The sequence below is a fragment of the Thalassophryne amazonica genome, chromosome 6, assembly GCF_902500255.1.
Source record: "Thalassophryne amazonica chromosome 6, fThaAma1.1, whole genome shotgun sequence".
Taxonomy (NCBI): domain Eukaryota; kingdom Metazoa; phylum Chordata; class Actinopteri; order Batrachoidiformes; family Batrachoididae; genus Thalassophryne; species Thalassophryne amazonica.
The window spans coordinates 100,812,429-100,837,930 of NC_047108.1; the positions used below are offsets into that span (position 1 = coordinate 100,812,429).

At 42.6% G+C, this 25,502-nt stretch overlaps 1 protein-coding gene across 7 annotated transcripts in view; it reads right to left on the reverse strand.

Annotated features, from left to right (window-relative positions):
• Nucleotides 1-21,693, reverse strand: part of rap1gap (RAP1 GTPase activating protein) — a 72,642-nt gene extending 50,949 nt beyond the window's left edge. For all 7 annotated transcript variants that reach the window (XR_004561372.1, XR_004561370.1, XM_034172951.1 and 4 more), the window contains exons 1-2: nt 21,557-21,693; nt 6,625-6,718 (exon numbers count right to left, since the gene is read on the reverse strand). The gene's annotated coding sequence lies outside the window, so the exon portion shown is untranslated. The remainder of the gene's footprint in view (nt 1-6,624; nt 6,719-21,556) is intronic.
• Between the last annotated feature and the right edge of the window lie 3,809 nt (nt 21,694-25,502).

Genomic DNA, 25,502 nt, shown 5'->3' on the forward strand with positions numbered 1-25,502 from the left:
GGGCTTTGGTCGGCCTAGCTGGGTGAAACAGGGAAGTAAAAAACTCTGTTTTTTGTGATAGTGATTGGGTGTGTCACTATTGTCACAGGCGTGGGCACATTAAAGCAGATTGTGCTCTGCTAAAGGCAAGGGGGTCTTCTGTTAAGCCCAAAGGAGTGGGTTTAGCTGCGCCGGTGTGTAACGCTGTGGAACTTAAGGTGGAAAACATAAGCTCTGAAACGTGTGACTCGTACTTGCCTTTTATTCGTGAGGGGTTTGTCTCATTGGTGGGAGATGGCAAAAAGCTGCATGTCAAAATTTTGCGCGACACAGGGGCGTTTGACTCGTTTATCCAAGCAGATGTGTTGCCGCTGTCTGTCAGAGACAGTCAGGTGGGTTCCAGTTTGAGGGATGGGTCTTAACGTGCTCTTTGTTCTGTTGCATAATGTGTCACTTGAGTGTGAATTGTTCAGCGGGGAAGCAGTTTTGGCTGTTCGTCCTGCATTGCCCATGGAAGGTGTTTCTGTTATCTTGGGCAATGGTTTGGCTGGTGCGCTGTTGTGGGGGGACGTTGCTTGGTCAGCTGTACAGAAGGAGGTGGAGCCAGTTCCTTACTTACTTCCTCAGACTGATGAGAACAGTAAACAATTCCCCCAGGTGTTCAATGCATGTGCTATTACTCGGGCTATGGCACGGAATGAGGTAAAATACATGTTGGAGAACGGCATTGCGGAGCCAAGTGCGTCGAGTTGGGCATCTCCATGTATTTTGGTTCCTAAATTAAATAATACATTGCGTTTTTGTTCTGATTTCCGTAAGCTTAATGCAGTTACAAAACCAGATTATTTTCCTTTACCAAGAATGGATGATTGCGTAGAACAAGTTGGTTCAGCTAAATTTGTGTGTAGATTTGATCTCTTAAAGGGCTACTGGCAAGTGCCTTTGTTTAAGCGTGCACGTGAGGTGTATGCGTTTATTACTCCATCAGGTTTGGTTTCTTACACAGTGATGCCATTTGGACTTAGAAATGTGCCGGCTACGTTTCAAAGGTTGATGAATGCTGTTGTGGGCAATATATCTGGTTGCGCGGTGTACTTGGACGACGTGGTGGTTTACTCTGACACTTGGGAAGAGCATTTGGAGTGCATGGAGGAGCTTTTCACTCATCTGGCGGGGGCGAGGTTGACCGTCAATCTCGCAAAGTGTGAGTTTGCGAGGGCAACTGTTACCTACTTGGGTTGTGTAGTTGGTCAGGGTGAAGTCCGTCCCGTTGTAGCTGAATTTCCGGTCCCAAGTACTAAAAAAAGAACTTACGCGTTTTCTTGGACTGGTCGGTTATTATCATTGTTTTTGCAAAAACTTTTCTTCAGTTGTTGCACCGTTAACTAATCTGTTGCACAAACATGCTGAACTTGTCTGGTCTTCTTTTTGCCAGCAGGCATTTGAGAGTGTGAAGAAGTTTCTCTATGCAGCTCCTGTGTTGGCCGCCCCACATTTAAACCAACCATTTCAGCTGTACGTGGGCGGACGTCATGTGGGGGCTGGAGCGGTCCTGATGCAATCTGATAATTTTGGTATGGATAGACCTGTTAGCTATTTTTGACAAAGAGACACTGGCCTTAAAGCATTTTGAAGTGTACTTGTGTGGCGGTGCCAAAATTACAGTTTATAGTGACGATAACCCACTAACGTTTCTGGCCTCTGTTAAGGTGCCTAACCAGCCTTTGGTTCAGTGGTCTTTGTACCTCCAAACATATAATTTGGACAATAAAACATATTAAAGGAAAAAAAAAACCTGGTAGCGGACGCTTTGTCGCGCGCCCCTTTATAAGAACAACACTACACAGGGTCCTGGTGGGACCTGTGTTTCATGGGGGGAGAGGGGGTGACGGCCCCTTGCTGCTGTCCTAATGTGTTTGTTGTGTGTCCTGAGGTCTCGGCCACCGGGAAGCACTGGTCCTGTCTCCTGCCCTGGGGCTATAAAAGGGGGGAGTTCCGTTCTCTCCCAGGGCTCTTCCTCCTCTGAATTGTGGCTTGGGGAGCGGCCGCATGCTTTTGGTCCTGGCTTGGTCCTCCGGTTCATTCTGCTACACCTTCCCTTTTATTTTTAAAATAAATGCCCTACAAAGGGTTTAAAAAGTCTGTTGCTTCCGTGTGTGCTTCACTTTTTTTGTTGCGGCTTCTGAGCCGGGTCGTAACAGGAGTTGCAAAAAAGACACTCAAATGACCTGCAATTCATGGAGGGAAATTACACGGACCATACCATTGGTTTGAAGGTTGATGATTGTACCAAGAAGTAGAGCTCATGGAGGGACAAATTGATCCAGAAGAGGCTGCTGTTCCAGCTGTAAATTGTAGTACGACACCCACAGGCAATGGAGAACTTTAAAAAGGTCACGCGCACGTCAGCGTCATTATGTGGCCACAGAGTTACAGAGTGAAGCCTAAATCAGGCTTTAGGTTTTTAAAGTACCACTCCACAGCAGGCTTAGAAAAAAGAGTGACTCGACTAAATGTAATCCTTTTTATGCACATCATGCCGGCGCTTATTTAGGCATTTAAGGCGTTTATTTTTTTTAGGTCGAAGTTTGACCCGGTCATTAAATGAGGCAGGTCTCTATTCAAGGTCAGGCATTATCAAGGAAATACGTAAGCCTAAATGGTGCTTGGGGATTCCCCTTAGATCAGGGTGGGCATCGATGGCCGAGACACTGCAGGTTTTCCATGTAACCAATCACCTCAGCAGGTGGGTTGCTGATGAGCTTCTGCTCTGAACATAAACACCTGGTTGTCAATGAAATCACCTGCTGAGACACCTGATCATTAATGAAATCACCTGCTGAGGCGATTGGTTGCACGGAAAACCTGCAGTGTCTCGGCCCTTTATGGCACATGATTGCTCACCCCTGCCTTAGATCGATCGGTGCCTCCTGGCTGTAACTAATCCATTACATATATAATGGATTTTGTCTGCTTTATACATATAACGGATTTTGTCCATTTTATACATATAGTGGATTTCGATTATAACGGACAAAATTAGCTGGTCCACCTGAATCCATTTTTGTGAGTTTTACTGTACATCAGATGTGCATGTCAATAACCTGACGTGGAGATTTTGCCTTCCCGCATATGGTGGCTTCAGTTCTTCCTCTCCAGTTCATTCAGATCAGTGATCTGAATTCACATCTTACTTTCATCTACTGACTTGACTTTTGTGTTTCTGCCATGGGTGAGTAAGTCTACACTGACACAAGATTTTTTTTTGTATGATTTTTTGTATGTTTTAACTGTGTTTGTTGTTGTTATTTCTTACTTTATTGTGCTGTAGTACTCGAAGTTCATACAGTAAATATCCAACTGTGAACAACTTGGATCAATGATTTGTAGGTTGTTTAAATAAATAAGTCCCTGCAACATTTTTTAAAATATATTTCACATATTGTACCTTATTTAGAGAAATCTAATAGCCCCGTCACACTAGAGGCCGAAAGAGCCCGAATTCTGTTCGACTATAAATTCCACCCATGTTCGGGAAGTGTTGAGGTGCATTTGAAAATGTCGGACAGCATTCAGAGAGTAGACTAAACGGTCGGGCACAGTCATGAGGCCACACCGAATGTACATGCACAACTGTCGATCTGCATTTGAGGTGGAAAAATCTCGAACAGAGGTCGAAATCCAGTCTGACCGCAATCTGACTGCATTCTGAAAGAATAAGATCTCAGATACAAGTGCATGAGATTCCTCCATCGGGTATCTGGGCTTACACTGCTGGACAGGGTGAGAAGCTGAGTTCTGGGAGGGACTCAGTGTAGAGCCGCTGCGTCTTCACATTGAAAGGTGCCAGTTGAGGTGATTCAGGCACCTGATGAGGATGATCCCTGGTCATCTCCCTTGGGAGGACTTCCGGCAAGTCCAATCAGGAGGAGGCCTCTGGGATGATTCAGAACACACTGGAAAGAGTGTATTTCCCAGCTTGGCTTGGGAACGCCTTGGATCCCCCTGGAAGAGTTACAGGAGTTGGCCCAAGATAGGGATGAGCTGTTTGCTCTGCTGCCAGCACGACCTGGAACCCGGATAAGTGGTTGAAAATGTCAGTGAATGCAGTATCTTATTTATCTTACTAAATCTGCCTAAATCAGATCTAGCAGCCACAATGCAGCCTTGATGTTATGCAGCTGCACCTGAGGATTTTAGGGGTCCAGGTCCTTAAACTGCACAATCCAATTCACTGCAACAGAGTCAGCAAGCAGGAGGCATTTTATAAATTGCTGGAATGTTTAGCAGAAGACTCTGACCCTGATGATTCTTTAAAGATGTTATTTATATTTGTATAAATGTTCATCAAAAATAATAATTTCTGCTGCCTTTACACACAGATACAGTATGTGCAGGTTTAGTCTATTGGGATTGACTTGGTCTGTATATGTATGAATTTTTCACAAGATATCTTAAGAATCGGATTTTCACCAAACTTGGCAGGGACATTGGGCCAATTGATTGGAAGAATTGATTTGATATTGGTTAGAGTTGGACAAGAGATCAAGGTCAACTTTCTGGACAGTGCTAATATAAGGTAAGTAAATCCTATAAAGGCTCTAAGGTACACTAGTGCTGGAGCTTATCCCCAAATTCCATAGCATGAAGTGAATGAGAGTCTACAACTTCCCCTGATAGCACACCACACAGGGTACCTCCCCAGCCAAGTCCACTACCCATATAACTGAGTGGACTGGAACAATGGAAATACAGTGTCTTGTCCATGACATTTACTGTGACCATGAATCAAACCCGTATCAACCCAGTGGTAGCCCAACTCCTTATCACACTGAGCTACCTCCTCAAATATATAGGAAAAGGATTGGTTTTATGAAAATGTGCTCAGTTATTTATCAGTCGGCCCATGTAACATGTTCTCTTTATGTTTGATAATTTAAAGTGTGTATGAGCACTTTCGATCTACTTCATATCCAGCAGTTCAGCTTCATATCCAGCAGGCAGCGGCCTTAAGACCTGATGGCGTTAACGGCAGCTTGACCTGGTTTCATCAGAGTTCTGATTAAAGTGATGCAGTCCTCTGAGACGTGCCCCACTAAACACTCGTATCCCACTTCACCATGCAATTCTGCTAGAACTTCAGTCCTGATGAAATGGAGTTTGTTCTTACTGCTGTTTCGCCAATACAAAGGGAATAAAACGCAGATACACTGGCAAAACAATAAATATTGGTCTGATTTTACTGCTGAGGACAACATTCTGTCACTTTAATTTCCTGCATTTATAAGCCCATTTACCACTTTGCTGGCCAGGTGTAATTAACCCATTTTAAAAAACCTTTTTGCCAAAAAAAAAAAAAAAAAAAAAAAAAAAAATTAAATCCTTGCATCCCCTTGCTTATAATCACACCTGTTGATTCGGAGTCACCTGCACACGGTGCATCCTGCAGGGATCAGGACAGACTGCTGAACAACACAACATCCAAAATGTTATGGTCCTGAAGAAACAATTCCCACATGGGGCATGAACGTGCACACTTTTAATCACAGCAGAGTTCACATCTGCTTACCTTATAAAGTCATAAAAAGTAAACCCCCAAAAGATTTTAATAAACTGTATCACAAGGTGGGTGCAAGCATTCTGAAGCAGAGATATCAACAAAATGTAGTTTTGGACACGTAGGAGGATAAATCCATTTCCAGAATTAATTTCTTCTCATTTATACACATTTTTCATCAAATTTTCTCAGAATGAAACAATATAGAGTTAGATGTTGAAAACTGAAATGTGCTTCAGTCATTAAAGAGCAAAACACACGTGCATCAACACTGGAAATGAAATGTGCACATGTGAGTTAAATTCACTGCAAAACTGTCAGTTACGTTTGTGCCGGTGGGGTGTTGAATACCGACAATCAATTAAAAGACCAACAAGTAAAGTACAATGACTTCCATTTAAACAGAGACCCAAGTAAGAGTGAAATATCTGCTCAAGTGAAAGTTAAGAGTACCTAATTAATAAATTACTCAGATTGCTTGTGGCTGTGTCAGAATAACTGAAACAGGAATGTGTGTTGTGTTATTGCCTGAACTTTGTTGTGCTGCTGAGGTGGTGACCATCTTAAAACTGCCTTACTGCGTTACTACCCACATGTGCGGCGACACTGACCTGCTGCTCTGAAGAGCATAAAACCAAACGGACAACACAAAACACACACGATTGCTTAAACAGCTGTAGCACTTGGATTCACATGGTAGGTGAATGATGAGGAATTGTAGGTGAAAAGCAGAGGCTGTTGTAAAATGACAACAGCCTCTGCTTTTTAAGCTGTGATGAAGTTGGCTTGTTATGTTTGAATCTAGAAACTAAAAGAGGTAGATGATTTCCTGCTAAAAATAAAATCTATTTGTTGAATGGATCAGGCAAATGGGACACTCTCACAGAGCCGGTGCACACTAATTGCACAGGATGAACAAAATAATTAATTTTTAAGCAACACGCCAGCAGACAGCTTGTAAAGATCAAAGACACAGAGAACATCCGAGGCGGCGGGAGGAACGTGTACAGACACAATGGGTTGAGACGCATCACAAAGATCACAGACTGAAAGGTCATGGCGAGCTCGCTCAGTCTTTCTGTTCCTACCTTATGGAGTGGCGAGGAGGTGTACGCAGGCGGAGACTGGAACAGTTGGGGCTCTAGTGTGGCAGAAATTCGAGAATCACTCCCATCGTGTTTCCTACAATGAGACATCAAAGAAGATTGGCGAATAAGTCACTCAGTTTGAGAACAAAATAAGGACCAAAACACATTTTTTGCAGGTTGTGACAGAGAATCTTTCTCATTACCACCCTGAATGCTGCTGCATAAGCCCTTCAATGGACTGGTGGCCCATCCGGGGTGTACCACACCTCTCACCCAAAGCATGCTGGGACAGGCTCAAGCCCCTACCTGTGACCCTTAACTGGAATAAGCAACTATAGTATTGATTACAGTACTGCAATCGTCCCTGTGTGTGTGTGTGTGTGTGTGTGTGTGTGTGTGTGTGTGTGTGTGTGTGTGTGTGTGTGTGTGTGTGTGTGTGTGTGGTGTGTGTGTGTGTTTGTGTGTGTGTGTGCCCAAGAAGTCCAAATATAATAATATATATATATACGTGGTGTGTCCATAAAGTACGGTCCTTTTATTTTTTTTTAAAAACTATATGGATTTCATTCATAACGTTTTACGTCAGACATGCTTGAACCCTCGTGCGCATGCGTGAGTTTTTCCAGCCTGTCGGTGACGTCATTCGCCTGTGAGCACGCCTTGTGGAAGGCACGCCTATCACGGCTTTCAGTGCTTACCAGTCGAGTGAGTATAAGAGAACTTGTGGAGGAGATAGGCATGTCCAAACTTGTCCTCTAACACTATGAACGGAGGTGTTCCTTTGTCCTCGCTTCATCAGCGAATCGGTTGCGAAGCCTCCGCGCGCCTTTCCATGACAAATCTCTTGTTAAAAGTGAAATCTGCCGGAAAATGGCTGATGTCCCAGCTCTTGTGATAACCAGAGAAAGAGCACACGATGGTCTCGTATCCACAGAGCCATCAGCTAGAAATGATCCAGTGGTTTGCGCCGCGACGTCGCACCTAGGAGCGCGACGCACCGACCGTATCGTAAAGGGGTCCTTAAAGCTGTAGTTAAAGTCCTTCTTCTCTGTGAAGCCCGTAAAATTTTCACCAAAAAGCCAGATAACTTTTTCGAATGGTTTCCAGGTGCCAGTCTCTAACAGCTTCTGAAAAATTCTGATGGAAAAAAAGTCCTTTTCATTCCGCCATTTCCAACAATGAAAATCCGACGAGGGGGCGGGAACCACTCCTTCCACAAGGCGTGCTCACAGGCGAATGACGTCACCGACAGGCGTGGAAAAACTCACGCATGCGCACGAGGGTTCAAGCATGTCTGACGTAAAACATATGAATGAAATTCATATAGTTTAAAAAAATAAATAAAAAGGGCCGTTACTTTATGGACACACCACGTATATATATATATATATATATATATATATATATATATATATATACTCATCACTCATCTTCAACCACTTTTCCGGGTCCGGGTCACAGGGGCAACAGCTCGAGCAGGGGACCCCGGACTTCCCTTTCCCATGCCACATTGACCACCTTTGACTGGGGGATCCCGAGGTGTTCCCAGGCCAGTGTGGAGATATAATCTCTCCACCTAGTCCTGGGTCTTCTCCAGGGTCTCCTCCCAGATGGACGTGTCTGGAGGTGCCAAGGGGGCATCCTTACCAGATGCCCGAACCACCTCAGCTGGCTCCTTTCAACACAAAGGAGCAGCGACTCTACTCCGAGCTCCCCACGGATGATCGAACTTCTCACCCTATCTCTAAGGGAGACACCAGCCACCCTCCTGAGGAAGCCCATTTTGGCCGCTTGTACCTGCGATCTAGTTCTTTCGGTCATGACCCAGCGCTCATCACCATAGGTGAGAGTAGGAAGGAAGATTGACCAGTAGATCAAGAGTTTCACCTTTTGGGTCAGCTCCCTTTTCGTCACAACAGTACGGCAGATCAAATTCAATACCAGCCCTGCTGCGCCAATTCTCCGGCCAATCTCACGCTCCATCATCCCTCACTCGTGAACAAGACCCTGAGGTACTTGAACTCTTTCACTTGTGGCAAGGCCACATTCCCTACCCGGAGTAGGCAATCCATCGGTTTCCTGCTGAGAACCATGGCGTCAGATTTAGAAGTGTTGATCCTCATCCCGGCCGCTTCACAGTTGGCTGCGAACCGATCCAGTGAGTGTTGGAGGTCACCGGCCGATGAAGCCAACAGGACCACATCATCTGCAAAAAGCAGTGATGAGACCCTGAGCCCACCAAACCGGAAACCTTCCTCCCCACGACTACGCCTCGATATCCTGTCCATGAATATCACAAACAGGATTGGTGACAAGGCGAAGCCCTGGTGGAGGCCAACCTCCGCTGGAAACGAGTCCGACTTACTGAGTACAGAGATTGGATGGCCCTGAGAAGGGACCCCCTCACTCCATACTCCCGCAGCACCTCCCACAGTATCTCCCAGGGTACCCGATCATACGCCTTCTCCAAGTGCACAAAACACAGGTAGACCTCAAAGCAATGCTGAAGACATCTCATCCAAGACAATCCCCCCACACCCAGAGCCTTCAGCATTTCTGTATGGATCTCATCAACCCCCGGGTCCTTGCCACTGCAGAGGTGTTTGACTACCTCAGTGACTTCCACCAGGGAAATTGATGAAAATCCTCCATCAGCTTCCAGCTCTGCCCCTACTGTAGAGGGTGCTCCAGTCTGATGCAGGAGTTCCTCAAAGTGTTCCTTCCAGCGCCAGATTACATCCTCAGTTGAGGTCAACAGAGTTCCATCCTTACTGTAGACAGCTTGGATGGTTCCCCGTTTTCCCCTCCTGAGGTGCCTCACGGTCCACCAGAAGCACCTTGGTGCCAACCGAAAGTCCTTCTCCATGGTTGCTCCGAACTCCTCCCACACCCGCTGCTTTGCCTACCCCACAGCAAAGGCTGCTGCCCTTTGGACCTGTCGATACCTTGCAACTGCCTCTGGAGTCCTCTGAGATAGCATATCCCGAAAAGACTCCTTTTTCAGTCGGACGGCTTCCCTGACCACCGGTGTCCACCACGGTGTTTGAAGGTTGTTGCCCCTTGAGGCACCTAAGACCTTCAGGCCACAGCTCCCCACTGCAGCTTTAGCAATGGAAGCTTTGAACATTGCCCATTCTGGTTCAATGCCCCCAACCTCCACAGGGATGCTAGAGAAGCTCTGCCGGAGGTGTGAGTTGAAGATCTGTTGGAGAGTGGGCTCCTCCAGATGTTCCCAGTTCACCCGCATTATCCATTTGGGCTTACCAGGTCTGTCCAAAGTCCTACCCCACCCTCTGATCGAAATCAGTTGACAGCTCTACCTCTCTCTTCACCTGGGTGTCCAGAACATGCAGCCTCAAATCAGATGATATGATCACAAAATCGATCATCGATCTTTGGCCTTGAGCGCTCTGGTACCATGTACACCTATGAGCATCCTTATGTTCGAACATGGTGTTCATTATGGACAGTCCGTGACTAGCACAGAAGTCCAATAACAAACGACCATTCGGGTTTAGATCAGGGAGGCCGTTCCTCCCAATCACACACTCTCCAGGTGTCCTCTGTCATTGCTTACATGTGCGTTGAAGTCCCCCAGCAGAACAATGGAGTCCCACACCGGAGCCCCATATAGGACTCCATTCAGGGACTCCAAGAAGGCTGAATACTCCAAAATGCTGTTCGGTGCATACGCACAAACAGTCAGAGTTTTCCCCCCCCACCATCCGAAGACCCAAGGAGGCGACCCTCTCGTCTACTGGAGTAAACTCCAACGGAGCGGTGCTCAGCTGGGGACTCGTGAATATCACCATACCTGCCCGGTGCCTCACCCCTGGGCAACTCCAGAGAGAATAAGGTCCAACCCCTATCAAGGAGAGTGGTTCCGGAGCCGAGGCTGTGCGTGGAGGCAAGGCCCACCAGATCTAACTGGAATCGCTCCACCCCCCGCACAAGCTTCGGCTCCTTCCCCCGCAGTGAGGTGACGTTCCACACCACCAAAGCTAGCCTCTGCCGCCTGGGTCTGGTCCGTCTAGGCCCTTGACTTTCACTGCCACCCAAAGGACAGCGCACCCAACACCAGCGGTTCCCTCTGAGGGTGGTGAGCCCACAGGGTGGAGATGGAAGGTCCATGTTGCTTTTTCGGGCTGTGCCTGACTGGGCTCCGTGGCAAGCCCCGGGCTTCCTCTGGGCTGGGTCACATTTCCTCTACCTTGTTCTATCCTGAGACCAATTTGCCATGGGAGACCCTACCAGGAGCACAAAGGCTCCATACAACACAGCTCTCAGGTTCATAGCGGCACACAAACCTCTCCACCATGATAAGGTGATGGTTCCCGGAGAGTAATATATATATAAATTAATTAACAAAGGAGGGAACGCCAGTCCATCACAGGTGACTTCCCCTGCCAAATATGAGACCCACTTACAGCTGGGTGGACTGGAACAATGTAGATAAAGTGTCTTGTCCAAGTAGACACACAGGTTTCATGAAGCTCGAACCTGGAACAGAAGCCCAGGCTAAATAAACAATGATCTCTTGGATTTCATTGACATCAATTATTTAATTATTATATGACGGCTGAGTAGATCCTTGTCATTTGATTGGTGGCTTGTGTGTCACGACATGGATTATTCGTACCATTTGCTGTTGTGTTTCATTGACTGTGCAATAGTTCTTTTTTAACGTGCAATTTTGGTGCTATATGAAATGTGCTATTGCACACCCCGACCACTGCACATGATCACACTACCGGGGGCGGTGTTTAGGCAAACATGGTGGAGTTTGTTTTGCTGGTGGAAGACGATTTGAAGGAGATAATGGATGCTGCCAATTCTAACACACACACACACACGCGTACACACAAAAACCAAATCCACCATGCTGTAAGCCGTCTGGAGGCATGAAGAGCTGTTCAAATGAAGCTAGGATGAAAAGCTGGGCAAGTGTGAGGAAAGCAGACGGCATTGAATTGAAACTCAAACATTCATTATTTGTATAATAGAAACATGGTAAAAAGTAAGTCCCTTCAGTTTCTCCCTTGTGGTCACCACAGCAAGTCTGAGGTGGATTTACACGTTGAATTGGCACACGTTTTACGCCGGATGCCCTTCGTGATGCGACTCCATATTACATGGAGAATGGGCAGGGGTGGGATTTGAACCAGGAACCTCCCACACTGGAAACTAAGCACACCTCTGCCTAATAGAAACATGGTACAATATGATAAGCCTGTGTGGAGTAGTAGTAGTAGTAATAGTAGTAGTAGTAGTAATAGTAGTAGAAGAAGAAGGAGCCTTTATTGTCATTGTAGATATATACAACAAAATCTGTCTTCTGTATTTAACCCATCCTAATCACAGTTAGACACAATCCAACCGCTCCGAGCAGTGGGCAGCCACAGTCCAGAATGAGTGACATTCTTGATGAGATTTGAAAAGTGGTGTATAGTGCAACTTTTGCTTGCGTCACCCAGGGGCGTAGGTTTGCATATGGACCATAGGGACAAGTCACAACCATTATTTTGGGATGGCAAAATAGTCCCTACCAATATTTAGCATTTTGTTTATATAACAAAATCATTCACTATTTTTTTGCGAACTCGATACTATAATTTTAGTCGTCACGTTTTGTGTTTTCGACGTGCCAGAGTGACAGGGTTACCCATGTTGCAATTTCATTGGCTCACGTTCTTCTCACATGGCCGTAAACAAAGCGCATCTCGTGGCAGGCAGTGCTTAATTTGTAAAGTGGGAGGTCCCGGAGCGCAGAGGATGGGTGGCTCCGGTGCAGTGTTGCCAGATGTACGATAATTATCGTATTTGTACGATAGTTTTGCCCTCTGTACGATGTACGATCAATAATGGGAAAAAATCCAATATGTACGATAATTTCAGTTGGTTGCCCAAACACACATCTCTCTCTGACACCCAAGAATCATTTTGCAGGCGTTGCACTCAGGCAGCATCAAAGACACAACACACACAGCTTTGGCCGCCCGGGACAACGTCATTGAAAGCCCGCCCCCTCTCCATACAAAGTAATGAGTTCCCATCCAATCTGTGCCGTGACAGGAAGATTCCCCAACCAACATCTTTTTTTTTTTTTACTTTATTTCAACAAATGCACAACACACGAACAAAACACAAGAGCAAAGAGATATACAAGAAAAATAAAAAAGTTCAAGTTCCTTATGGAGGTGTCAACATTTTTTCTGTGTTCAACAAAAATCTGCACAAGTGGCCATGGCATCGGATGACGACAGCCACCTCGAGGTTGAATTCGACTCTTTCTAGTCTGGTAATTAACCGTTTGTGTCCCTTCACAGAAAAAAAAAATCTTTCTAGTAGTGCGTTCTAGTTTCCCCATTACTATAATTACTGTTTAAAAATGTGACATAAAATTCTTTGGAAATTAAAAAAAAAAAAAAAACGCTAAAATAGCTACGTTGTATGCGTTTTGTTTGTGTACGATCATTTCTCCCAAAATACGATAATTTTGAGGTTTTGGTACGATAGTTTCATATTTCATATCTGGCAACACTGCTCCGGTGCAGAAAAACAAGAAGGGCGGGGTGGAGGGCTTGCGAACAATGCTGTGCGCCACACTTAAAATAAACTGCACACCCCACACACCTTCACAAATGACACTAACATCCTGCCTTTTCCTCAGAAATTACTACATTTATGTTTGCTGTCTGTCTCTGTACTTTTTTGTCACTTTTGCGCTCTTTTTCATACTTTTGCCTCGTTTCAAAAGTCACCGAACGCACTTTACCGTAATATATGCAACATATAGCATGCTGTTGGAAAGCACGGGTTCTTGGCTTGCTGTCAGTGTTAAATTTTTCGGAGTGAGGGCTTACATGAGAACTTACGGTAATGAGAATCAGCGGCGCATTAGTGTGAAACTTCCGTGTTTTCCTCTGCGTTATGACATCACAGGCTTCATTTACCGTAATACACCAATATATATCATTGGAAATCCCTTTTTTTTTTAAATTAGGTTGCCAGATACCTACAACCTGCATTATTGATGAAGAGAATAAATTATACATCTTGCTTGCAAAAACTTTTTTTTTTTTGTTAGCTCCACAAGTATTTTTTTGTTGTCTTGTTCTCTCAGGTGTAGGCCTATCGAATAGATTCGTGATTTTGGGTGCAATTTTGTTATTAAGCTATTTGTTTGTTTGCCTACACGCTTAATATTGTAAATAAGTGTTAAATTATTCAGCATTATGTCGTCATATGTTATGTATTATGCTGTACTTGTGCGTCTAATGGTATGAGTGGGTTAGGGGGTGGTGGTGGTGGGCAGGGGGGCCGGGGGGGTGGTATTGTCGCTACCAAAGCTGAGACCAAACCTACGCCCTTGGTGTCACCAGTAATACATCTTTATGGTGGAGAACAGAGAAGGATTTTGGTTAAAAAAAACAAAAAGTGTAAAATTTCAACTCAAATTTGTCAGAAGACAAAGGAGAGACTCGAGCTTATAACTTATCTAGTTTCTTGTTTTTCTTTGTTTGTTTGGGCTCTCTAACTTTAAATTATGGTCAAACTTAAATTATTCCTTTAACGCCTATTGTCGCATATATGCTACAATATTTGACTCAAATATGCAACATACCAAATTGACCAGTATGCCTGTTGTCGCAAATTTGCAACATACCATTATTATTATTATAACATTATAACATAAATTATTACCAAAATACCAGAATTACTATTTATTTGTTGTGCAAAAGTGTAATTAATAATCTCAACATTATTTACCATCTGCTTAAAGGCAAAAACACACACAAAACATTTTTTTATATACAGCTATATAAATTCAGGCATTAAGGGGTTATAGCCAAAAAATTATACTTATTTTCTTTTTAGTTGAAAGTCAAATATGTATTTTTGTGTTTGATACAACAGCTTCTTTTTTACATTTCGCTCTGTGTGGACATCTTTCATAGATTTTGAGGTATCAATCAATCAATCAATCAATTTTTTATATAGCGCCAAATCACAACAAACAGTTGCCCCAAGGCGCTTTATATTGTAAGGCAAGGCCATACATAATTATGTAAAACCCCAACGGTCAAAACGACCCCCTGTGAGCAAGCACTTGGCTACAGTGGGAAGGAAAAACTCCCTTTTAACAGGAAGAAACCTCCAGCAGAACCAGGCTCAGGGAGGGCAGTCTTCTGCTGGGACTGGTTGGGGCTGAGGGAGGAGAACCAGGAAAAAGACATGCTGTGGAGGGGAGCAGAGATCGATCACTAATGATTAAATGCAGTGTGGTGCATACAGAGCAAAAGAGAAAGAAACAGTGCATCATGGGAACCCCCCAGCAGTCTACGTCTATAGCAGCATAACTAAGGGATGGTTCAGGTCACCTGATCCAGCCCTAACTATAAGCTTTAGCAAAAAGGAAAGTTTTAAGCCTAATCTTAAAGTAGAGAGGGTGTCTGTCTCCCTGATCTGAATTGGGAGCTGGTTCCACAGGAGAGGAGCCTGAAAGCTGAAGGCTCTGCCTCCCATTCTACTCTTACAAACCCTAGGAACTACAAGTAAGCCTGCAGTCTGAGAGCGAAGCGCTCTATTGGGGTGATATGGTACTACGAGGTCCCTAAGATAAGATGGGACCTGATTATTCAAAACCTTATAAGTAAGAAGAAGAATTTTAAATTCTATTCTAGAATTAACAGGAAGCCAATGAAGAGAGGCCAATATGGGTGAGATATGCTCTCTCCTTCTAGTCCCCGTCAGTACTCTAGCTGCAGCATTTTGAATTAACTGAAGGCTTTTTAGGGAACTTTTAGGACAACCTGATAATAATGAATTACAATAGTCCAGCCTAGAGGAAATAATGCATGAATTAGTTTTTCAGCATCACTCTGAGACAAGACCTTTCTGATTTTAGAGATATTGCGTAAATGCAAAAAAGCAGTCCTACATATTTGTTTAATATGCGCTTTGAATGACATATCCTGATCAAAAATGACTCCAAGATTTCTCACAGTATTACTAGAGGTCAGGGTAATGCCATCCACAGTAAGGATCTGGTTAGACACCATGTTTCTAAGATTTGTGGGGCCAAGTACAATAACTTCAGTTTTATCTGAGTTTAAAAGCAGGAAATTAGAGGTCATCCATGTCTTTATGTCTGTAAGACAATCCTGCAGTTTAGCTAATTGGTGTGTGTCCTCTGGCTTCATGGATAGATAAAGCTGGGTATCATCTGCGTAACAATGAAAATTTAAGCAATACCGTCTAATAATACTGCCTAAGGGAAGCATGTATAAAGTGAATAAATTGGTCCTAGCACAGAACCTTGTGGAACTCCATAATTAACTTTAGTCTGTGAAGAAGATTGCCATTTACATGAACAAATTGTAATCTATTAGACAAATATGATTCAAACCACCGCAGCGCAGTGCCTTTAATACCTATGGCATGCTCTAATCTCTGTAATAAAATTTTATGGTCAACAGTATCAAAGCAGCACTGAGGTCTAACAGAACAAGCACAGAGATGAGTCCACTGTCCGAGGCCATAAGAAGATCATTGTAACCTTCACTAATGCTGTTTCTGTACTATGATGAATTCTAAAACCTGACTGAAACTCTTCAAATAGACCATTCCTCTGCAGATGATCAGTTAGCTGTTTTACAACTACCCTTTCAAGAATTTTTGAGAGAAAAGGAAGGTTGGAGATTGGCCTATAATTAGCTAAGATAGCTGGGTCAAGTGATGGCTTTTTAAGTAATGGTTTAATTACTGCCACCTTAAAAGCCTGTGGTACATAGCCAACTAACAAAGATAGATTGATCATATTTAAGATCGAAGCATTAAATAATGGTAGGGCTTCCTTGAGCAGCCTGGTAGGAATGGGGTCTAATAAACATGTTGATGGTTTGGATGAAGTAACTAATGAAAATAACTCATACAGAACAATCGGAGAGAAAGAGTCTAACCAAATACAGGCATCACTGAAAGCAGCCAAAGATAACGATACGTCTTTGGGATGGTTATGAGTAATTTTTTCTCTAATAGTTAAAATTTTGTTAGCAAAGAAAGTCATGAAGTCATTACTAGTTAAAGTTAATGGAATACTCAGCTCAATAGAGCTCTGACTCTTTGTCAGCCTGGCTACAGTGCTGAAAAGAAACCTGGGGTTGTTCTTATTTTCTTCAATTAGTGATGAGTAGAAAGATGTCCTAGCTTTACGGAGGGCTTTTTTTATAGAGCAACAGACTCTTTTTTCCAGGCTAAGTGAAGATCTTCTAAATTAGTGAGACGCCATTTCCTCTCCAACTTACGGGTTATCTGCTTTAAGCTACGAGTTTGTGAGTTATACCACGGAGTCAGGCACTTCTGATTTAAAGCTCTCTTTTTTAGAGGAGCTACAGCATCCAAAGTGTCTTCAATGAGGATGTAAAACTATTGACGAGATACTCTATCTCACTTACAGAGTTTAGGTAGCTACTCTGCACTGTGTTGGTATATGGCATTAGAGAACATAAAGAAGGAATCATATCCTTAAACCTAGTTACAGCGCTTTCTGAAAGACTTCTAGTGTAATGAAACTTATTCCCCACTGCTGGGTAGTCCATCAGAGTAAATGTAAATGTTATTAAGAATGATCAGACAGAAGGGAGTTTTCAGGGAATACTGTTAAGTCTTCTATTTCCATACCATAAGTCAGAACAAGATCTAAGATATGATTAAAGTGGTGGGTGGACTCATTTACTTTTTGAGCAAAGCCAATAGAGTCTAATAATAGATTAAATGCAGTGTTGAGGCTGTCATTCTCAGCATCTGTGTGGATGTTAAAATCGCCCACTATAATTATCTTATCTGAGCTAAGCAGTAAGTCAGACAAAAGGTCTGAAAATTCACAGAGAAACTCACAGTAACGACCAGGTGGACGATAGATAATAACAAATAACACTGGTTTTTGGGACTTCCAATTTGGATGGACAAGACTAAGAGTCAAGCTTTCAAATGAATTAAAGCTCTGTCTGGGTTTTGATTAATTAATAAGCTGGAATGGAAGATTGCTGCTAATCCTCCGCCCCGGCCCATGCTACGAGCATTCTGACAGTTAGTGTGACTCGGGGGTGTTGACTCATTTAAACTAACATATTCATCCTGCTGTAACCAGGTTTCTGTAAGGCAGAATAAATCAATATGTTGATCAATTATTATATCATTTACCAACAGGGACTTAGAAGAGAGAGACCTAATGTTTAATAGACCACATTTAACTGTTTTAGTCTGTGGTGCAGTTGAAGGTGCTATATTATTTTTCTTTTTGAATTTTTATGCTTAAATAGATTTTTGCTGGTTATGGTAGTCTGGGAGCAGGCACCGTCTCTACGGGGATGGGGTAATGAGGGGATGGCAGGGGGAGAGAAGCTGCAGAGAGGTGTGTAAGACTACAACTCTGCTTCCTGGTCCCAACCCTGGATAGTCACGGTTTGGAGGATTTAAGAAAATTGGCCAGATTTCTAGAAATGAGAGCTGCTCCATCCAAAGTGGGATGGATGCCGTCTCTCCTAACAAGACCAGGTTTTCCCCAGAAGCTTTGCCAATTATCTATGAAGCCCACCTCATTTTTTGGACACCACTCAGACAGCCAGCAATTCAAGGAGAACATGCGGCCTAAACATGTCACTCCCGGTCTGATTGGGAGGGGCCCAGAGAAAACTACAGAGTCCGACATTGTTTTTGCAAAGTTACACACCGATTTAATGTTCATTTTAGTGACCTCCGATTGGCGTAACCGGGTGTCATTGCTGCCGACGTGAATTACAATCTTACCAAATTTACGCTTAGCCTTAGCCAGCAGTTTCAAATTTCCTTCAATGTCACCTGCTCTGGTCCCCGGAAGACAACTGACTATGGTTGCTGGTGTCGCCAACTTCACATTTCGCAAAACAGAGTCGCCAATAACCAGAGTTTGATCCTCGGCGGGTGTGTCGTCGAGTGGGGAAAAACGGTTAGAGATGTGAACGGGTTGGCGGTGTACACGGGGCTTCTGTTTAGGGCTACGCTTCCTCCTCACAGTCACCCAGTCAGCCTGCTTTCCCGGCTGCTCGGGATCTGCCAGGGGGTAACTAACGGCGGCTAAGCTACCTTGGTCCGCACCGACTACAGGGGCCTGGCTAGCTGTAGAATTTTCCACGGTGCGGAGCCGAGTCTCCACTTCGCCCAGCCTGGCCTCCAAAGCTACGAATAAGCTACACTTATTACAAGTACCGTTACTGCTAAAGGAGGCCAAGGAATAACTAAACATTTCACACCCAGAGCAGAAAAGTGCGGGAGAGACAGGAGAAGCCGCCATGCTAAATCGGCTAAGAGCTAGTAGCTACGCTAAGCTAGCGGATTCCTAAAAACACGCAAAGTGAATAATGTGTAAATAATTTAGAGGTGATTCAGCAGAAGGAGTGCTTTAGTTAAGGCACGTAAAGATTACACTGGGAAACAAATCGTAATCTAGATAACTAGATCAATCTAACTGCGCAGATTAAACAACTAACAGGTACAGAAAAACACCGCTGTGCTCCGGAACAGGAAGTGATACAATACCGCAGTGAGAGCCAACCACCCAATAATATGCCAAAGAACACAAAAAGTAAATAAATAAATAAACAGTTGCGCAACCCCTCACATAAATTATTTCTCAGGTATTGTTGACAGTATTCATTTAGTTAAGATGAACTGAAATACACTTGTGCTTTAGTACTCCTGTCACACAGCAAGTTTAGTCTAGTTTAGCTTATTAGATTATATAAGGGACAATGTACAGCATCATTAAACTCAGTGAGACAGAGATAAGTTGCACCAGATTATAGCTAAATAGCTAATTTCCATCCGAAGTCCCTGGGTACATCAAATAATTGAACAATAAAATTGCACAATATTCTAAAATTCCTCTGCCACAATAAATCACTTTCACAGGCAAAGTCAGACCATATCACATACATTCATATACCATAGAACAATTCACCATTCGCTACACAATACTAATCAATTTAATTTCTACTAGTATTTACAACAGAGCTTAAATTACTTTAAAATCCATGCCCCCTAGAGGCTGCCACTTACACATCTAAATCACAAACAAAATAGATTGTATATGAGAAAACATGGAAAGAACATTGAACAAAAAAGCAAGTGACTGCTGAATGACAAGTGTAGAATCGAAACGAGACAGAATGCGAATGTGTACATGTGAGTATTCTCAACAAGCTGAAAATCTCGAAGAAGTGAGGCGGAGACCTCCAGCTGCTCTATCACAGTGCTTAAAGAGGGCATCAGCTGCACTCAACTCTTAATTAACGCTCAACGACAAGACGGACACACACACACACAGTCTGAGACACTCTATTCGACAGAGAAGAAAAATATTCTCACTAATCATTTAATGTGATGAAATATTTTGTATTTTTATGTTTAAAAAAAACCCTAAATTCACTGAGTGTGCTCAACTGCTGATTATTCCATCGACAGCTACAACTAATTCTGAAAATAAATGAACGGTTCATCTCACTTATCAACTGAATGCTCTGTACAGTTGCACAGAAATTTCTCGTGGCCAATAGCAATTTTTTTCTTCTCACCAAGATTCAAATAATTAATTCATGAATTGAAATACAAAAACGTAATTGACATATTAATAAATAATGAAAACAATCATGAGTTGCAACCCCACCCAAACACATATTTTATTTAGACTGACTGAAATTAATTTCTAACACTATTTACAACCAGCGTGATACTACAATCTGTCAAAGCGTGAACAATGCATCATTAAAATTCACATTTATTCAATCTACATGATTCTGTTCTCTCTTGCAACTTTGGTTTGCTTATATATATATATATATATATATATATATATATGGGTGATTCTTAGACTATGGGCACTTATTATGTCCTTTGATCATATTGTATGAAAAACAGAAAAAAAGGGGAAATTTCACACTTTTATAGTTATCTTTACAATGAAATTGTGTTAAGAAATTTTTTCTAGTAGTCTATGATGACTTTTCACCTTTTTTCAGCATCATTATATGCAAATATTGCCGTTTTTGTGCTTGTCCCACACCCAGACTTTGATCTTCAATGATAAAAATGAATGGTAAAAAACGTTTTTTTTCTAATGTTTTAAAATATCTCTGAATAAAATATCAGTAAAATAATCAAAACATAATTGGGGTATTCATTGTCATACAACTGTTGTGATTTTTTAAACAAAATGTAGTTGTCCCACACTATTGCTGTAATTTCCACCACAACACTGTAATGTCCCTTTAAACAGTTTGTATGAAAGATTGTTTGGGTAGTTTCTATGGAGATAAACAGTGACATCAGGGCACATGTATATAGTGCCAAATCACAACAAACAGTTGCCCCAAGGCACTTTATATTGTAAGGCAATGGTGTGGTGGAAATTACATTTACAAGGCCAATAGTACCCGTAGTTAAAGAATCACCCATATATATGTACACACACACAAAGAAATGTCAAAAACAAATGATGTGGATCTGCACATTAAGCATTTTGAAACTTAAATTAAAAAAAAAAAAAATCACCATTTCAGAATATTAGAATTTGTTGCAGTTTTCTTTTAACTTGTTTTTTCCTTCGGTCACACTCTAGCAAAGGACATTATTATTTATTTACAAAAAAAGTTGTAACCGTGGCAGAGGGGATGGTGTCCTCATCCTCATGGGTATGAACACATGACATCCTGCTGCACACCTCCGTGTGTTGTCACATAAACTGAACACTTTGAAGCATTAAGCTGCAGCTTTACCCACAACAAATTACATAACACACCCCAGCTGGTTAGCGCACAAACGGTGTGCGTGCACGAGTCACAGCATGTCATCTGGAGGACCCAATGTCCTACACAGAGTGAAGAAGCAAACTTACGGGCTCAGCGGTGGCGGTCTGCTCCCTCAGAAGTCCGGACAGTGACCAGCAGTCCGGCAGATGACTTACTGTCTGCGTTTCTCCTCTACTTAAACATCTCTCCGCCTCCCTCTCTTTCAGCCGGTTATCTCTGCCTCTCTCAGACACGTTCTCTCTTTGCTCTCCGTTTGCCTGCTCAGTTCTCCTTGTGTACCTCTGGGTGCTCCTCTGAAGCTCTTCAGACTGTCACACGTTCAGTGAGCATATCCCTCCGTCTCTCTTTCTCCTCCCTCTTCATCTCTCCACCCACTCAGACGCTCTCAGATGTACTATGCTCTTTGGTTGGCACTTCCTCCATCTCCTCCCTTTTGTCTCATCCCAAACTCACTCACACACATCTGGCACTTGTCCCAAACCCTCCACCACCACCTTCTCCTTTGGAAGAGCGAGACCCTCCCCCTCATCTATTTTGGGGGGGAAGACTAAAGTCTGTCGCAGAGACGAAGAGTAGATCACATTTGGGTGCCATCACGGACTGTTGCTGTGGCAACCGCATCACAAAAATCATACCGACATGCACATTTACTAGCAAACAGGACCAGCAAACAAGGAGCAACTTCAGACCAACAGTCTGTCCATCAGCCTTCAATTCAAGTTACATCTTTCACACGATCTTTAGACCAAGTGGGACACGACAGAAGATCAAGTTTATGCTTCCTCTGCTGATTATAATGGTACAAAAAAAAAAAAAAAAAATTTCTTGCATGGACTTTAAGAACTGATTTAAGGTACTTCTGGGGTGCTGAATCCAAATTTGTGCTCAGATTTCCTGTATCATATCACGTTTTTTTTAATCTGCATGTTCCTTATTGATGGATTACGCAAAAGTTGCTCATTCAACTCAAGTTTGATGCCACTAATCACGCACAAAAGCAGCTTCAAAAGCATCATTTTAAAACCAGCTTTGCGAAATGTGAACAAGAGCCGTAATACCATTTATGGCCCTAAAGACGTGTGAGACAGTGCAGCTTTTGCTTCAGTGTGTGATACGAGAAATATGTTTTCATATCTCAAAAAATGTGATGTGACTGGCAAGAAGTAACAACAGATTCGGATTCAGTGCCCCCAAAATTACCCAAAATCTGTTGAAAAACACCATGCAGGAAAAACCGTGAAATTATGTTACAAAGTTATTCTTTGAGAAAAGAAAAAGCAAGTTAGAATTTCTCATGCTTAAATAGCTTCAGGCAAATTAGGATGTTATTAAAACTCAGGGTCCATGATGCATTCACAAGGTAGAATTACTGCACCAGCAGACAGTGGACTATGAAGGAGATGTGGTACATTATAATTGTAATAAGGTGCTTTTTGATTCAGCTCAATAAATTGAGCTCATGGTTTAATAAACGCGTGATATTCTGGATCTGGCTGAGGAATGTTTTCCGTTGGAGGTGTATACTGCATTTTTAAGCTGTTTTAATCAAAACCCACATGTCAAGTCTTATAACAGGGAACTACATTTTAATATTGTCTAGATAACTGGGAATATGCTCAGTTGTGCTTTGTAGCAAAAGAATAATCTCATTAATGCACAATACACAGACTCCATTAAAGCTTCATATTGTGCAAAATCTGTTTCTACTCTTGATATTTGAACATGGTTGAGGCTTCATGTGAAGGATCTTTAAAGTCTGAAATTGTGTGTCAGTTCATGTAGGAACTCTTGTGCTTTAATTAAAGTTTACACCTGAAAGCGCTTGTTGTATGTTATCTGTCACATATGAAGTAGATGCACATGTTTGGTCATGAGACGTACCCAATCAGCCAATCTATGACACTGTGGGACACGCCCACATCATCTATCACCAAAATCTAGGAAGATACAGTCCTTCCATTTAAAACTCACAAACATTCACCAACACTAGTTTCCAATTCCACAAATTTTTACCTTGGAAAAAAATTTTCAAGATCAAAGTCCTGTTGGAAGTAGCTTTTCATAAGATAAAATATAATACAAAATAAAGATCAAACAGGCTTTTCAATGTTAAAATCTAATATCTGCTAAATCTACAATCCAGATCAGATCCAAATCAAACTTTGTCAGGTGATAGTGAGTAGCAGTCTGCACATTACTTTCAAATATGAGAGTGATTTGGGCATGTTTGGTATAATATAAAATATACATTAAACAGGGGTTTCAATGTCAGTTGATAAAGGATACGATCCTACATAAGGCTTTCAAATATGAAATAAATTTCATCTTTTTTGACAGAGTTATGAATTTTTGAAAATTCATTCAATATTAAAAAGGATGGGGATTTTTCCAAAAATCTTCCCGACTTTGATCTTCACCTTGAGAATTTAATCAGTTCTTGCCTATCAAGATATGAATCCTCTGGGGGAAAAAAAAACACAAACTGTGACTTCCAGGCTGTTCACAAACGAACAGCCCGGAAACAGAAATGCATTGTGTAATAGCGGTTTAAATTTTTATGACCTTTTTTTTGTTTGTTTTTAGAATGCATAAACTTCATGTTTATGGTGTCAGTGTTTGTCTGCAAATATTACCTGTTACTACACCACCTGATAATCTATACTGGCTTGCTAAAATTGTGTATAATATTTAAAGTACATAATCTTTGAACACAGGTTTTCCAGATGTCATATGCATTTAAATGCTTGTAGAAAAATACAGAATTAGGACATGTGGGTGTTTGCCTTTTTTTAATTGATGATGAAATGTCCCTGTTTAAAGATGTAAAAACACAACAGCAACAACAACAACAAAACATTAATGGATAAGAACAGTTAGATTTCATCTGATTGTGCTGCGTAAAATCTGATTAGCACCAAGTGGTGTTTTTAACGTGGATCATTGCAGCTGCTTCCTATCAAATCAAACCTGCATATGTTTTCCATGTTAGTCTTAAAAAAAAACTCACTGGGGAGTTTTGTCAGAGGCACAGATTAAAAACTGGAGGATCAATCAGTTCGTTCTCTCCTGGGGCTCTTCCTCCGCCAGATTGCAGCTTGGGGAGCGGCCGCGTGCTTTTGGTCCTGGCTTGGTCCTCCGGTTCATTCCGCTACGCCTTCCCTTCCTTTTTCTTTTATTCTTAAAATAAATGCCCTACAAAGGGTTTAAAAAGTCTGTTGCTTCCGTGTGTGCCTCACTTTTTTTGTTGCGGCTTCTGAGCCGGGTCGTAACTAATGGGGCTCGTCCGAACACTTTTTTGTTGTTTTGTTTCCCCTCGACTTGTGTTGTGGCGCACGGTAAAGTTTGGGGTTTTTGCGCATTTTGTTTTTTTGCAGTTTGTGCTTGTTTGGCTGTGACCTATTTTTGAGGGGAGCAGGTGAGTCAGCATGGGGGTGTGGAAGCTCACAGTAGGCTGCAGTGAGGATGCATGGGAGTGTGTTTTGGGTTTTTTTGGGGGGGGATGGCGTGGTGTGTTTTTGGTGGACACAACCAAGGAAATATAGGTGAGTGAAGTGTTGCTGTTGGTGCACAGGTATTGGGCAATGTTTTGTGGCTGTGTCTCCTGTTGAGGTAAGAGCCTTCGCTGCTTCATGCATGGCCTGTTTTTTTTATAGTGTCATGGGGGTGAGGTTGGCATTCACTGTGTAACAGTGTTCTCGGGAGCAGTCCAGGAGAAATGTTTTCTCGCTGGTTGTGTGCTTAATCATCCCGCCGCCAAACCATGTGAAGAGTTAGGTAAGTAAGTTAGGTGGAGTTTTGTTAAGTTGGTATAGAAGGGGGGGGACATGGTTGCGTTGGGCTTGGTGCTGTGCACGTTAGCACTTCAGTTTGCAGTGTATTGACTCAGTTGGTGTGTGAATTGTTTGGTTACATGGTGCAGTGTGTGCATGTAATTTGGCTAGTCATGGACGCGGAGGTGGAGAGTTTTGTGGCTAATCCCACAAGGAAGAAGCTTAATGTTTTTGTCAAAGACAATCTGCTGGCAATTGCGGT